The sequence below is a fragment of the Euprymna scolopes genome, chromosome 2, assembly GCF_053919585.1.
Source record: "Euprymna scolopes isolate OS-2025 chromosome 2, ASM5391958v1, whole genome shotgun sequence".
In the NCBI taxonomy this organism is placed as follows: Eukaryota; Metazoa; Mollusca; class Cephalopoda; order Sepiida; family Sepiolidae; genus Euprymna; species Euprymna scolopes.
In genome coordinates, this window is record NC_136483.1 from 51,016,873 (window position 1) to 51,031,568 (window position 14,696).

Here is a 14,696-nt window from a genome sequence, read left to right on the forward strand (position 1 = left end):
GGAATTTATTGATTTATTTGTGATATTTCGAAATCAGACTAATTATACAGCATTTTACTTATGTTTAAAAAATTGTGTCCGACGGAAAAATTGTCACTGAGAAATAGACAAAATTTATTTTACTTTTTTGTCATCCATTTGAATTTAAACTAAGATTAGTTGGAAGAAATTTGAATGTTTTTCCCCCTCCAAAAAGCATACTCACATATATACACATAAACTTAAAAGATATTTTCCTTGGAGCAAAAGTTAATTGAAAAACAATCTCGGCACTCTAAACCAAGAAAATATAAGCTTTACATTTTAAATTGATTTATTTCTAAATGTGTTAGAAGGATTACTATGTTAAATACTTAACAAAGTGTTGCCATTTCCCATGTAAATAATAGTAGAGATGAAAGGGAGAAGTTTAGAAAATTTGTATTAAATAGCTAATATATATCATATAAATTTTCCTGCCTATAATTGCCCTATGACGTGAATGTGATAGTGCATCCTATCTCACGAAAATGAGATAAACACTGTTACTGTGACAGGATCACGGGTAAAGTAAGTCTGGGCCTAGTGTAACCACATACACCAAAAAATTTACTCATGATAAATATTAATAATACAAGCAACGAGACTCAGAAAAAAGATCTAAGTGTCATGATCAGCAGGTGCTTTCTCGTTGGCTCCCGGTTGTTATCTTGTGAATGTTGACTCCTCTTCTAATTCCAGGAACAAGATCGCAGACAAAAACAGGTATCTTCTCTAATTCCAGGAATGACTAACACAGACGAAACGCAATAAAACGGAACAAACACAACAGCAGGCCAAAAGTCATAGAGAAAAGTGAAGTACAGAACAAAACAGATTAGTTATGGGATGCTACTACAGGAGCAATCCAAAAGAGAGAGGCTTCCAGAAACGAATGAAAAATCTATGAGACATATCTACTGGCTACCTGGCAACTGAACAAAGGCAGTGTCGACCATAGAACCTAGTTGTCAGAACTTGAACTAATGAAAATCTAAGAAAAGATAGATTATGTAACAGAAATGTTCATTAGGGAAAATTCAACGCAGAGGACTGTCAAAACATTTACACTAATATTAAGCAAACTGAAAAAGAAATCACAGAACTAATTGAAAAGAAGCAACAGAAGTTAAAAATATCAAGCGATTTATGTATGAGGATAGGGCAAAACAATTACTAAGAAACGAACAGCAGTATCATTAATAAGGTACTCTGGAGCATGGAGGTTGAACCATAAGAACTTGGGCATCTTTATCAGAAGAGGAGGGAACTAATGACAATGCATAGTGCATTAGAGCCAAAATACGATATTGACTAACTGAAAAGAAGCAAAGGAAGAAGAGAACTGATAAATGCAGAAGGCACCAAAGAAAGTCTTGGAAAAGTACATGTCAGAATACAGAAAGATTGATTAGTGCAGCACAAGAACAATACCGGAAATGATGAAGCCAGAAATCAAAAGACAAGAAAAGTGGGAAGAGAAAGATTACACGGACAAGTCATAAGAATTATAAAAGAAGAGAATCATGAAACATTTGGACATGGTTAAGGAAAGGACACATGAACAGAGAAGCAGAATCTTGACTGACAACTGCACAGAACAACATGATCACAACTAACCACATTAAAACTAAAATCTATAAAACACAGAAAAACTAAATGTTGACACTCTGGAGAAGGAGACGAAACAATAAACTATATAATAAGTGAATGCAGTAAACTAGTTCAAAAGGAATATAAGGACAGGTATGACTGCATGGGAACGCAGTGCACTGGGAGCTCCGCAACGATTGTAGCTTGAACATGTGGAAAAATGGTACGAACACGAACTGGACAGAATACTGGAAAATGAACATCACAAAAGTTTTTGGAACATGAGGTAGAAACAGGTAAATTCAAGCAAGAGCACCGGATGTCATAATAATTAACCAGAAAGAAAGAAATTGCCAAATTATAGACTTTGTCGACCCAGCAGTCACAGGGTAAACATAAAAGATACAGAAAAAAGAAACAAATATGTGGAACTGAAAAGAAATATGGTACATGAAAAAAATCCATATGATACCAATAATTGTAGCAGCACTAGGAACAATCTCAAAGATCTAGGAGAAATTGGAATTAAGGGAAAGATCAAGATTATGCAACAAACAGTAATGTTGAAAACAGCCAAACTTTTAAGGAAAACACTCAAATGAAGAAACTAATCTACATGAGGTACAAACACTAATCAGTCACACAGAAAGTACAACAGAAGTAAAAAAAAAAAAAGAGAGGAATACCACACTGAGCAAGAAAACTCAAACTGTACAATTGTAAGGTAACTACCTCGTTCTCTCAAAAATGTGTAGTGTTGGCATTGACTGGCAGGCATCACACCAAATAATCCAGAAGGGGCGAGGAGGGAGAAGGCACTAACCAAACCTCCACTGGATGGGTGCGAAGAGGATTGGGACCATGGGGAGGCTTATTACCACCCGAATTCCTTTGAATACCAATGGTTATGCCAGTGATAAAACAAATTTATTTATAAAGGTTACCAATAAAGGTGGAGAGCACTGAAAATATGGGGAGACTTGTCACTCAGACTTCAGGAAACACCACCAGTTGTCAGTTCATAATTTCTGATGATCACATGTGTGAGAATAATAATAAGGGTGTGGACATCTGTCCAGTTACATACTTTTTATGTCAAAATTGAAAGCTCATATATATTTTTTCTGGCAATATTTTGAGTATGTGGTTTAAAAAAAAACTCAAGAGGATTCCAGAGCTTTTCCAAGTCCTTTATCTTGAAAGCCAGTTGTTTTGATATCACGTTGGTCGGAAGATTCAGAGCTAGGTAGCGCCAGCAACACTGTCTCCATACTTGTGAAATGTCATGAATATTTATACAGTTATTTCGCAATGATGATCAGTAATATACAGATTGAATCAGCTTAAGATCCTGAGATGAATTAACATCAACCGAGGAAAGAAATATTTTTATTCCAATTTGCATTGATTAATAACGTATTCTTTATTTCTGACATATCATATTTTTTTGCCCATCATTTTATATAAATGTGCGTATATATAATCTAATTTTCATGAGGTTTCTAAATGCAAATTAAAATATGAATTTTTCATCAAAAATGTTTTCCTTCAGCTTTTTCAGCATTTACCAAAAGGCAATGCGTTAATATAGATGGTAACCCTTTATCGGTCAAAATACTATGTTTGATAACTTTAGTAGACTTTCCAAACGACACTCCCATAAGAATACGTCTAGCAACAGATTGATGCTTTTTCAGATCTGGTGTCTACTCTTTTTTTATTCTTTTTATTTCCAATTTTAAATACTTTGACTGGAGAAGCTTAATTTAATGAAGTTAGAGCTGAAACACGTATGTACACTTGTAGCCAATAAAGTCTTTTCATAAATAAAATTATGGTAAATAAATATATCGCTCTATTTGTTATTTTATTGTCATATACACACAGTAGGATTCACAAAATTGTTCATCTAACTCCTATAAATAACACTTCACCAGAAATGTACACACACACACACACACACACACACACACACACACACACACACACACACACACACACACACACACACACACACACACACATATATATATATATATATATATATATATATATATATATATATATATACATATATGTACTAGCAAAAGTACCCGTCGTTGACTGGGTTCAAAAACAGCCTACAGAAAATGGACTGTGATTGATGAAAGTATGATAGGTTATGAAAAGGAGGGGGTTGTAAAGAGAAAGGTTTTGATACTCAAAAGTTTACCCTAAGCAAAATATGATGAAAGTAAAGATAATTTTCGCAAAAATATATTTTTTATATCAACTTTGTTTCCATTTGTAGCCAAGAGTGACCAACAAAATGATGTTTCCTTACAAAGAGAAAATGTTATATATATAATGATATAAATATACAACAAATAAATGTTACCATAGTCAATAAAAGTTACTTTTATGGTAGAAAAGTTCATTAGTTTATATTTTTAAGTAGTTTGTAAAATTTTTTTTTTAAATTCACGAACCGTTTTTTAAAAAAATCAAAATGGCAGCGATGTTGAAATTGAGAGCCCCGTTTTCAATTTGAAGGAGGCGCACCTGAGCATTCTGTGTTAACAATTTAAGAGAGTTCCGTCAACGTAAGGAATATTTATAAGCATATTTTAATGTTTTCCGTTATTTTATGCTTGAGGAATATTCGATTATGGCATGTGAAGTTTATATAAAAATTTATTTAAGTAGTTATCGCCTCAAATTTCATTTTAATTTCGGTTCGCTGAAATTATTTCAAGTAAAGAGCATTAAAAACTATTTCAAAACAACAAAAAAACATTAACTGAACTTTTATTTACTATGGTAACATTTATTTCTTGTATATTTATAATATCGAAAAACAAAGAAACAAAAACAGTTTTGAAAAAAAATAATGAAGCTTTACTTTAGTAAAATAATCCGAAACAGCAAAATGGGATATTAAAAAGGTAAACACGGAATTACTTTAATTTTTTAAAGCAAAGAATCGATATAAATATGAATAAGAAGTAAATGGGACCCTTTTAAAGCAGAACAGCTTAGTTTCAGTTTTACAGTATTGAATGGTGTAGTATTGCGCCATCGGATTCAGGGTTGTACTATTGCAATGTAAAGAACACGTAGAAGGGGTTGTAATCAACTGAATTCCTTCTAGTACACTGACAACAAAAAGCTTAAACATATATATAAATAAAAATAAAAAGATTATGGAAATGTTTTTAAAAAGACACATAATCACGTGAGCAGTATTTTTTCCTTCTTTTGACACGATAACAAGTAACGTTCTTATTTTGTATTATTTGTCTATTTATCTATTTTCGAAAGAGTGCCACGTGCAAGTGGAGAAGGAAAAAAACAGAGTTATGCAAAATTTGTGTGGAAAATTGTCTAAAGTTGCGACTTTTGTTTTTAGCTTTCACTTTAATAAGAATATGAATTTATGAGGTGAATTTATTCGACACAATATGATTTAACTAAAAAAATAAATAAAAGCTAATGTGAATTAAAATTAAAGTTAATGTGTCATTGTGGACCCTCACTCCTTTTAAAAAAACCTTGTTAAACTTTGTGACATAATTACATTCTATGGAGGTCAGACGCAAACGAACACCTAATAATTTTATTAGAGCATATTTCTTCAAACTGAAACATAATTATCAAAATAGATATGAAAAGTCTTTGTTCATGCCATATTTCCATGGAGAACAGGCGCGAACGCAGACACCACAATTTTATTATACCATCCCTATTTAAGTTGAAACATACTTATCAAAGTACTCTTATGTACATCTATATCAAAAACCCTTGTAAACGTTTTTTTTTTTTCATTTTTTATTTCCATACTTTAGGGGCCAGGCGCGAACGCAGACCCCACAATTTTTATGAACCGCCGTTCTGCCAGATCAAACATACCCATTCCTGATCCTCGATACATCTTCTATCATTATATGTAATCAGTTTTTTAAAATAGTCAACCATATAGGAGCCTATTCATGACAACACACACACACACACACACACACACACACAGACGTTCAGCTTTATATTATATATATATATATATATATATTAGGGTTGGGACGATTCATTGGAAATCGGAAAAATCAGGACTTTTTGGAAAGTCGATGTCAGAATCTTAAAAATCTTGCCAATATTCAGATGCCAAAAACGATCTTTTTAATTTTCTTTTATAATTATTTTTTAAAATAATCTTCAATTATTGGTAATGATATTAAAATAATAAATATGTAATGATTTTAAACTACAAGTAAAACTAAAATCTATAGACCATTAGTTTTGGAAAATATCTTCACATTTACCATGTTTTTTTTCGGTAATCGAAAAAAAAAACATTTCTCTAGTTTAATATTTAGAGATTTATAATAAATCAGAATTGTCAAAACGCACCTTTTTGACATGATTTACTTTTGGTGGATTGATTGTTGCTATTTCTTCTGAAGAGTTAAGGCCAAAATAGATTCACTAATTGATATAATAATAAGTAGTTGATTTTGTGCTACGAAACAGATACTGTCAAGAATAGTAAATATCAACTGAATTAAAGGAATAAATTATAAAATGGTCAACATCATGAACTTTGGAATATAGACTTTTGTTATATATATATATATATATATATATATATATATATATATATATAGTGTGTGTGTGTGTGTGTGTGTATGTATGTGAATACAAGTTATATGCATGAGAAATGTGAATGAAAATGAACAAGCAAAAATGAAGGAAAATGTGATTTAGAAATAAAACAATTTCATTTGGGTCTCTTAAATATTAACCTGAAAATCATTAGGTGTCTCCTTCTTTCTCTCTGGCTGAAACTAATCCACATGCCTGAATCATGTCCCTAAGCTACACAGAGAACTATGTATTTTTGGTACAAATGATTTGCATTAATTATGGATGAGAACTGACAATTCCGGTCACACACGACCCCATGAAGAATCACTCATCAGAGATGAAGCCTTCAACCTTTCAGACCGTCTTGTTAAATTTTCACATCAAAACCGAAGACACAAGGTTCTATACAACAAATATATATGGTTTATTGTCTTCCTTTTCTTGTTCTTACACAGTTTGAGCAGGAACTTTCCAGATAATATTAAATTCACAAGTCTCTCGTATCTTCATTCTGCTTAGGTGAGATAATTTTAAAAACGTTAGTTTTTGTAGTTTTTTTTTTTAAAGGTATCTCCATCCTCCCTATGTAACACTTTTTTAACTCAAATGTTTGCTGCACTTTTCCGAATAACAATATGTTTGAAATTGTTTTTAAAGATTTTTTGTTGTTCAACTTCGTTTTCATTCTATCATTCTTGAATAGACTCCATAGTGCCTATAGATATCCCAAGCACTAGAGGGCATGTGAACCAAGGAAGACCTGGCTTGAATGTATAAGAGCAAAGTTATTACATGTAACTGAACTGATATCAACCGTTTAGATCAGATTGCATGGAAGGAAAGTATGAGCTGTTACCTAATTTTGCCCACCACCCTAAATGTCTGAGATACTAGCAACACTAAATACTAAAACTGTATTAACTGTTTTTATGATGAGTGGAAGACTATTATAGATGTTCATATTTTAATTATAAAAAAATGGTGAAGAAATTGGTGCTCTCATCACACAAATCTACGACATGGATTGCCGCTGAGAGGCATCAGATCTGAAATTGTGAATAGATCAACCTCAACATCAGGAAGTGATATTCAATCAAACTAAATATGTCGATAACAGAGATGGAATACAAATCAAAACACGTACTGTTGTAATTACTTAATTCTTTTTAATGCAATGACTTTTGCAGGCAGCTGTATGATGCATGTTAAGTGACTAAACGCTCAATTTCCTATATTAGTTTGGTGTTGAACATCAGAACTGAAATTTTTAAACAGATTAGTCTTAAAATTAAAATGTAACTTAATTATTTTTTCTGCATAATGTCTTCAGCAGTCAGTTGTGTAATGTTAAGTAATCAAATACACAATTTCCATTATTTTCCGATATTTATTTAGCACTCTAGAAGTAAACATATAAAATATAGATTGAAGAGGCTTTCTCATTTCTTTTATTTATGAAAACAATCAATTAGTGAGCAGGATAAAATATAAAACTCTAAGAAATAGATCTAAATTAAAACAGAAGAAAAGATGCAATTCTGTAAAACTTGTCTCGACATCACTTATGAGGCTATACAATTAATTTAAGAAATCTGACTTTTCTAATTTGTCTTACTTAGTGAGATATGACTTGGAATGGATCTCCAGACAAAGAATATAAAGGTATCTGAATATGGAAGCTGTAATGATTGAACATCATCACTTAGGATGGAATTATCTACTTATTATTAAAATGTAACTTAATTATTTTTCTAACTCAACTCACAGAGAAAAATAGCCTCAAATCCAAAAGTATTTCTAATTGCATAAAAGTAACAAATAACAGATGGTCAATGCAGATAGGTCTAAAAATGCTAGTTGAAACTTATGTATGACAGATCAACAAAAATGCTATATCAAATTTAAACATGACAGACCAGCGAACATGTTATTTTAAAACCTAAACATGACAGATCAATAAAAATGCTATTTTAAACTTAAGCTTGGTGGACTAACGAAATGTTATTATGAAACTTGAGCATTGCAATCTGTTTCATGAAGAGAGCTTCTAATAAACATATCTCAAAATATTTGGCATGTCGCATTTTTGCTCTCATTTCATTGACATTTTAGAGGATTAAATGATATTTAACGCTGTCAAAGTACATTACCTGGGTGATACAAAAATATATCTGCTAAGTGATTATTTTTAATATTTTAAGGAGAAGGCATAATGTCACATGTTCATTCTTATGTGAAAGCTGTTAGGAGATGCATCTTTCTTCACAAAAATGAAGAATAAAACAAGAAACATGTGTCATAGGTTACTGATTTATTGTGCTAGAATGCCGATATTCTTTTCACGCACTCTAGTTTACATAAAGAAGGCACCTGCTTACTTCAATCTCAGGTCAGGCACTGTTCGTTTTCTCAAATTCTCTCTCAATCAGTAATCATAATTCTGAAAATTGTTTTTCTTAGCACATTCCTCAATCGACGTACCTCAAGCGACAGACAATACTATTTCTATTTTTCATGCCAACCATGAACTTGCCAAAACAACCAGTCACATTCCAAATACAATGTCTACCCTTTTCGTTGACCTACATCTCATTACCATCTAGATTGTAATTTATATTTGCTATCCTGGTTGTCCTATCACCGTTCTTGACAATCAGAAACTATCCCAGTGCCTGTCGGACAGAGGTATGCTGCCTGAACTCCATCCTCCCAGCCCTTGTCACCTGACTTTTGGGTCGGGTAAGTTTAATGCTTGTTGCCTGAGGTGCCCCCGCCGAGAAATACCGATGGGTATACCCAGTCAGTTTTTGCTCGGCCAGAGTGCCCAACCTTTAGTGTAGTTGGCTAGACATCCCCACTTTCTGACCTTGTATCACATCATGCTGTGGTGTACAGCATGTAAGTCTCTACTACTCCAATTAGCTTCTTTGAAAGCTACAATAATTGATGTGTCTCTTATTCCATCGGCTGTGCCAATTAAACTCTATGAAAAGTACCTATTTACTATGCCTCCCCACGGGACAGAGTTAGACACCAGGGTCGTTTTTTAACGTGGAGAAAAGGTACAAAAATAAAAATTGTCTCAGTCGTGAAGGATTTCTCCTCCACTGAAAGAGAACAAGAAATAGAAGTGCAGCATCTGGAGAACAGATGGTATTTAGTCGTATCGGCCCCGGACTTGGCATTATCTACTACCAAGCCCTCATTTGGGGTCCGATACAACTTAGGCACAAAGGCCAGTAAGGGGGGTGGTGGGGAAGAAAACGGGACTTTACTAAATCTGCTAGCTAAACTTGCGTTGAAAAGCAAGTATTTTATTTAGAAGACCCTATACTAGACTCTATCATAACACATCCGCCTACATTCTTACCAGGACCTACTTAAAAAAGACAGCTCCCCAGCTTATCGGGATGGCGGGCGACACTCGTACTGTTTTTGAAAAAAGAAAAACATTTATTTACAAAAAAACAAAACAAAATAATATTTACAAACTTAAGTATTATTTTTTTTTTTTTTTTTTTTTTTTTTTTTTTTTGTATTTATATATATATAATGGGGGTGAGATGATGGGGAGGGGGGCAAACTAATAATACACCCAAAAAGAAAGAAAAAGAAAACAACTTAATAAAATGCCTATGGGGGCGGGTTAGTAAGGGGACCCTCCCTACCTAACGGCTGGTCTGTCGTATGAAACGCCCACTGTCTTCCGGTCCACTTCCCCCGGGGGGAAAGGGTGAAAGCAAGCAGGTCGTTCCCTAGGGGGGAGTGGAGGAAATAGGGACTTGTAAGAAAAATAACTTAGGGTCGGGGAAAAAACAGGGATGGATGGCGTCTTCCAAGATAATGTACGTAAGGGGTAAAAACAGGCCGAGGACAAAATAAAACTGGTGGACTTTGGGCATCTTTGGAAGCTCTCCTAGTGCCAATCTATCGAAAAAACAAAGATCTAACGGGGACAGGATCAAACTCACATTCACCCTAGTCTAGGCCCTAAATAAAGCACATGCTTTCCACTCTAGGTGGTTACTCCGCCTAACTAGCAAACCTACTTCTACCCATGATTACGGGGTAAACCCCGTATTAACATATGAGGGGCTGGGTTCCGAGTGCACGACAATCGAAACTTCAGCACCTCCAGACGAATACTACTAGGGTGGAAACACAAGCTCATACCTAGCTCCTCGTCGGATGCACAAACTAGTGTTGTGCACCCATCTCCTATCAAAGTCGATGCGGGGCAACCTTTTCCAATCACATCTGATTTTTATTTTAAGTTGGTGCTTAAAATAAAGGACCAGATCCTGATCGGAAACAGATCGCCCCTCATAGACAATGTTCAGACGTGTAACCCACGTCACTAATCTAGCTACAGCCAGTATCGCCAGAAACACCGCCCGTTTCTCCCTGATAAACGGCGGGTCCACATTGTCAACCACGTACGCCAAATCAAGTGGCACCGACCGCTCGGGGTCGATGCGAGCCGTTACCCCTTCGACATACCTCCAGAGACTCCGTACCCCGCTGCAAAGAAAGAACGCGTGTTCACGCGTCTCGTCCTCGTTCTCATCGTTGCAGCGTGGGCACGGGGGATAATAATACTCGCGATCCCTAAAATCCCTGGCAAGTCGGTCGAAGAGAGGCAACGCATCCCGGACTAGCCTCCACGTTATCGAAAACTCTGCATTATTTATGTAGCTACTGGCAGGCGCCCAACTCCAAAGCGAGAGAACTTCCCCCCTCGACAGATGTAGCCGCTCCACCAGCGGGTCGTTTGCGGTACCCTCCACTAAATCCTCATATAGCCTCCACCTAGGCCGTGCAAGGTCACTGGACCCCGGCAATGCCCTAAGGGCGGCTCGGCATTCGGTCAGGAAGCGCCCTTCCCCCGCTGGTCGACGGCGACCTTCGGCGGCGGGGTCGGTTAACAGCCGTGGGAAAGCGTGCTCCACGGCTGGTACCCAGGGTGCCTCCTCTATCAGTGTCCGACTTAGGAACGCCAGTCTTTCTGCGTTTTGATGGCTGCGCAGATCAGGCATCCCCAAGCCTCCCTCGCTAAGCTTCTGCGTACAGACCTGTCTACGGACATACGGCTTTCCTCCCTTCCAGAGCAGTCGGAAAAGGAGTCGCTCTAAAGCCTTACAGCGGTCCGCAGGCAGGGGAAGAACAGATAACCGGTAAAGGATCAACGGAAACACGTAAGTGGCGCATGCCTCCGCACGACCCTTCAAGGACAATCTCCTTCGAATCCAAGTTCCGACAGCGGACTCGACCTTCGTCTGTACCTCCGACCAATTTCTGTCCAGCTGGAGATCCGGCCCGAACCACACACCGAGGATCTTAACCGGGCCATCAGTCCAGCCGAACGCACCTGGAAGCGAGTTTACCCCGGTCCAGGCGCTCAACCGCAGACCGACGGACTTGCTGCGATTGATTACGGCCCCTGTGACAACTTCGTACTCAGCGATCGCCTCTATCACCGCTTCGATGTCGTTACGACTGGCTGCGAAAACGGTGACGTCATCAGCGTACGCGGACACCCTGGCAACTCGGCCGCCAGGTAGAGCAATGCCGCGTAGGACTGGTCTCGCCGCCTCGTCCCTTAATTTGCGAAGGAAGGGCTCCAACGCCAGGACATAGAGCAGAGGCGACAGCGGACAGCCCTGCCGCACCGACCGGGAGACCCCAAAGGACTCCGACAACCTACCGTTGACTTGCACCACCACCGCGGGGTCACGATACAGGGCGGAGATCCACTTGCGGAAGTCCGGACCAAAGCCGGCGGCCTCCACAACAGCCCTCAGGAACCCATGGTCCACCCTATCGAACGCCTTGGACTGATCTAAATTGATCAGCGCGGCTTCAGTGTCGTCTTCTAATCCCTCTATTATCGTGCGAACCAAGTGCAGATTGTTTTGAATTGTTCGACCCTTCACAGCGTAGTTCTGATCCGGTTCGACCAACTCGTCGATAACGACCTGCAGACGGTTCGCAAGAATACGGGCCAAAATCTTAAAATCTGCGTTAAGCAGAGTTATGGGCCTATAATCATCTAGGTTCCCCCCTCCATGTTGGTTTCCCTTCTTCAGAAGCGTGACCACTCCTTTGGTTACCTGCCTCGGGATCGAATCCTGGGCAAACCAGTGGTTAAACACGCCCGTCAAAAGGGGCACAAACATGGGCGACAGCCTCAAGTACAGTTCGTAGGGCAAACCATCGAGCCCCGGAGATTTGTTGTGGCCAACCTGCTTCAACGCAGTAATGACCTCACGCTCCGTAACCACCCCCTCGCAACTAGCCGCTCGGGCCGCAGTAAGGCGGGGCGAGCCAGCTAAATAGCTGCCAAACTCCTGGCCGCGGAGTCTGGGTAGTTTGGTGAAGCGCTCCTCCAAATGTTGCCGAAACCCATTGCAGATCTCCCGCGTCGATACGAGAGAACGTCCTTCCAGGTTTTTCACCTCCCGAATGTACCCATCCGAGCCGCGTCTTAAAGCGGCCCCACGCTCAACAGCGTCAACGTTCACGGCTTCGTTGGAGACTCTATTTAACCTAGCCCTAACTACTTGACCTTCATATCGCTCGCTAGCCAAGCGACTGAGGTCCCCCTTAATTAGTGCTAGATCTAGGGAATCCCCCCCTGCCACCGCCCGGGTCAATCTATCCTCTAGGTGCTTTTTGGTCCGTGCCCTAGTTAAAGCGAGGCTTTGGCTATATTGGACACAAAAATGCCTAATGGTCACCTTAAGATTAACCCACCATCTACTCCCGGTAACCGCCCCCACTAACTCCCTCTGAATTAGTGTTGTCAGCTGCTCCCGGAAGTCGACCGACTCCAACAAGGAGGCGTTCATCTTCCAGTAGCCAGCCAACCTAGGCCTATTACCTAACTTCAAACGGGCCAACACGAGTTTGTGGTCCGAATGACCTAACCAGTGGAACGTGGGACAAGATAGAAAATCTACGTCGCCCCTTCTAATTAACATCCTGTCCAAGTATGTACTTGGACTGGAGGCCGCACTAGTATGCCACGTCCACATCTCCCTCCCGGGGTGATCTAGACGAAACCTGTCGACCAGATCGCACGAGGCCATCAGGTCAGACAGGCTGCTATCACACCTACCCTGCCCGCTAGGCCCCCCGACCTTATCTAACTTGGGGTCCAGGATGGCATTCCAGTCCCCCATTAAAACTACCCGCTCCGGACCCGAAGAGAGAAACCCCTCCACCCGCCGAAAAAAGGAAACCCTCTCGGTTTGGATGTTGGGCGCGTAAACTGCCATGATCCGGAACGCGCTGCTGCTAACGGCAACATCGACCACGACCAGCCTCCCATGAGCGTCCGCATGAACAAGTGTAACCGTCGCAGATAGGGTGCGACTTACTAGCACAGAAACCCCCCGGCTCTGGAGACTGCCATATGCTGAGTAAACGTTAAAATCGTTCACCAGCACATCGCAGTCCCCAGCCCCAACAAAGTGGGTCTCCTGAATTGCAGCTATGTCTACCTCAAGGGCCATGAGGTCCCTCAGCACGCGAGAAGCCTTGCTTCGAGACCTCATGCCCCTCGCATTCAAACTAGCTAGGTTTAAGCTTGTAGCCATGTTTCCCTACCTAGTAATATTCCTCTAACAAGGGTCTGAAATCCTCGGGGGAAAGGGCGTCAAAGGTCTGCCCAAGACTGCCCGTAAGCAGGACAGGCGTAAGCCGCCCGTCTTTGGCCAGACCTCCCACGTCCAGAGGGAACGACAACTTTAGAGCTCTATAAAAGGAGGGGTGAACATATATCGGGACCCTCCCTTCACACCGCTTCTCAACCTGTTCTAAGGATGGGTGCTCCCCGTCCACCAACTTCAAGCCCGGGAACGCGGTTTTGCCCTCTTCTATCATTCTCCAGAGGGCCTTCGCCCGCCCACCCCTGTTCGGCCTTACGAATGTTATGATGTGCGGCGCATCCTCGAAATTCCTGGGGTCAGTGACATCCTTCCCCTCGACGGTTTTTAGGTTTTCCAGGACACGCAGGTATTTTCTTTGTGTGCCGCTTATGTCCCCCACCGCCTCATTCACTTCACACAGACGGACCCCCGGCCAGAATGGACACTTTCTGGTTTTTTCCTTCCTGGGGCCCGCCTGGTCTTTGCTTCCTGCGTCTACGTCCTTCTGAGGTGGAGCCACTGTATCCTGCTCCGGGGTGTTGGTTTGGGTTGGGGTGGGCCGAGCGTCCTCTGGGGCAACTGGTGTTGGAGGCTCAGCAATCTGCTGCTCTGCTGTTTCCTGCGTTTCCGTGACCATCTCTTCCTCCTTCAGGGCCTTCTGCGGGGGAGACTTCTTCTGTGGCTCTTCGGCGTCCTCCTTTCGCTCCTTCTTCTCTGCATGTTTTTCTGGAGCTTCGCCATCTTCTCCTTCCGATTCCGAAGAGCTTGGTCTCAATTTCCGTTTGGTGGTCGTCGCCGTTGATCTTGCTGGGGCTGGAG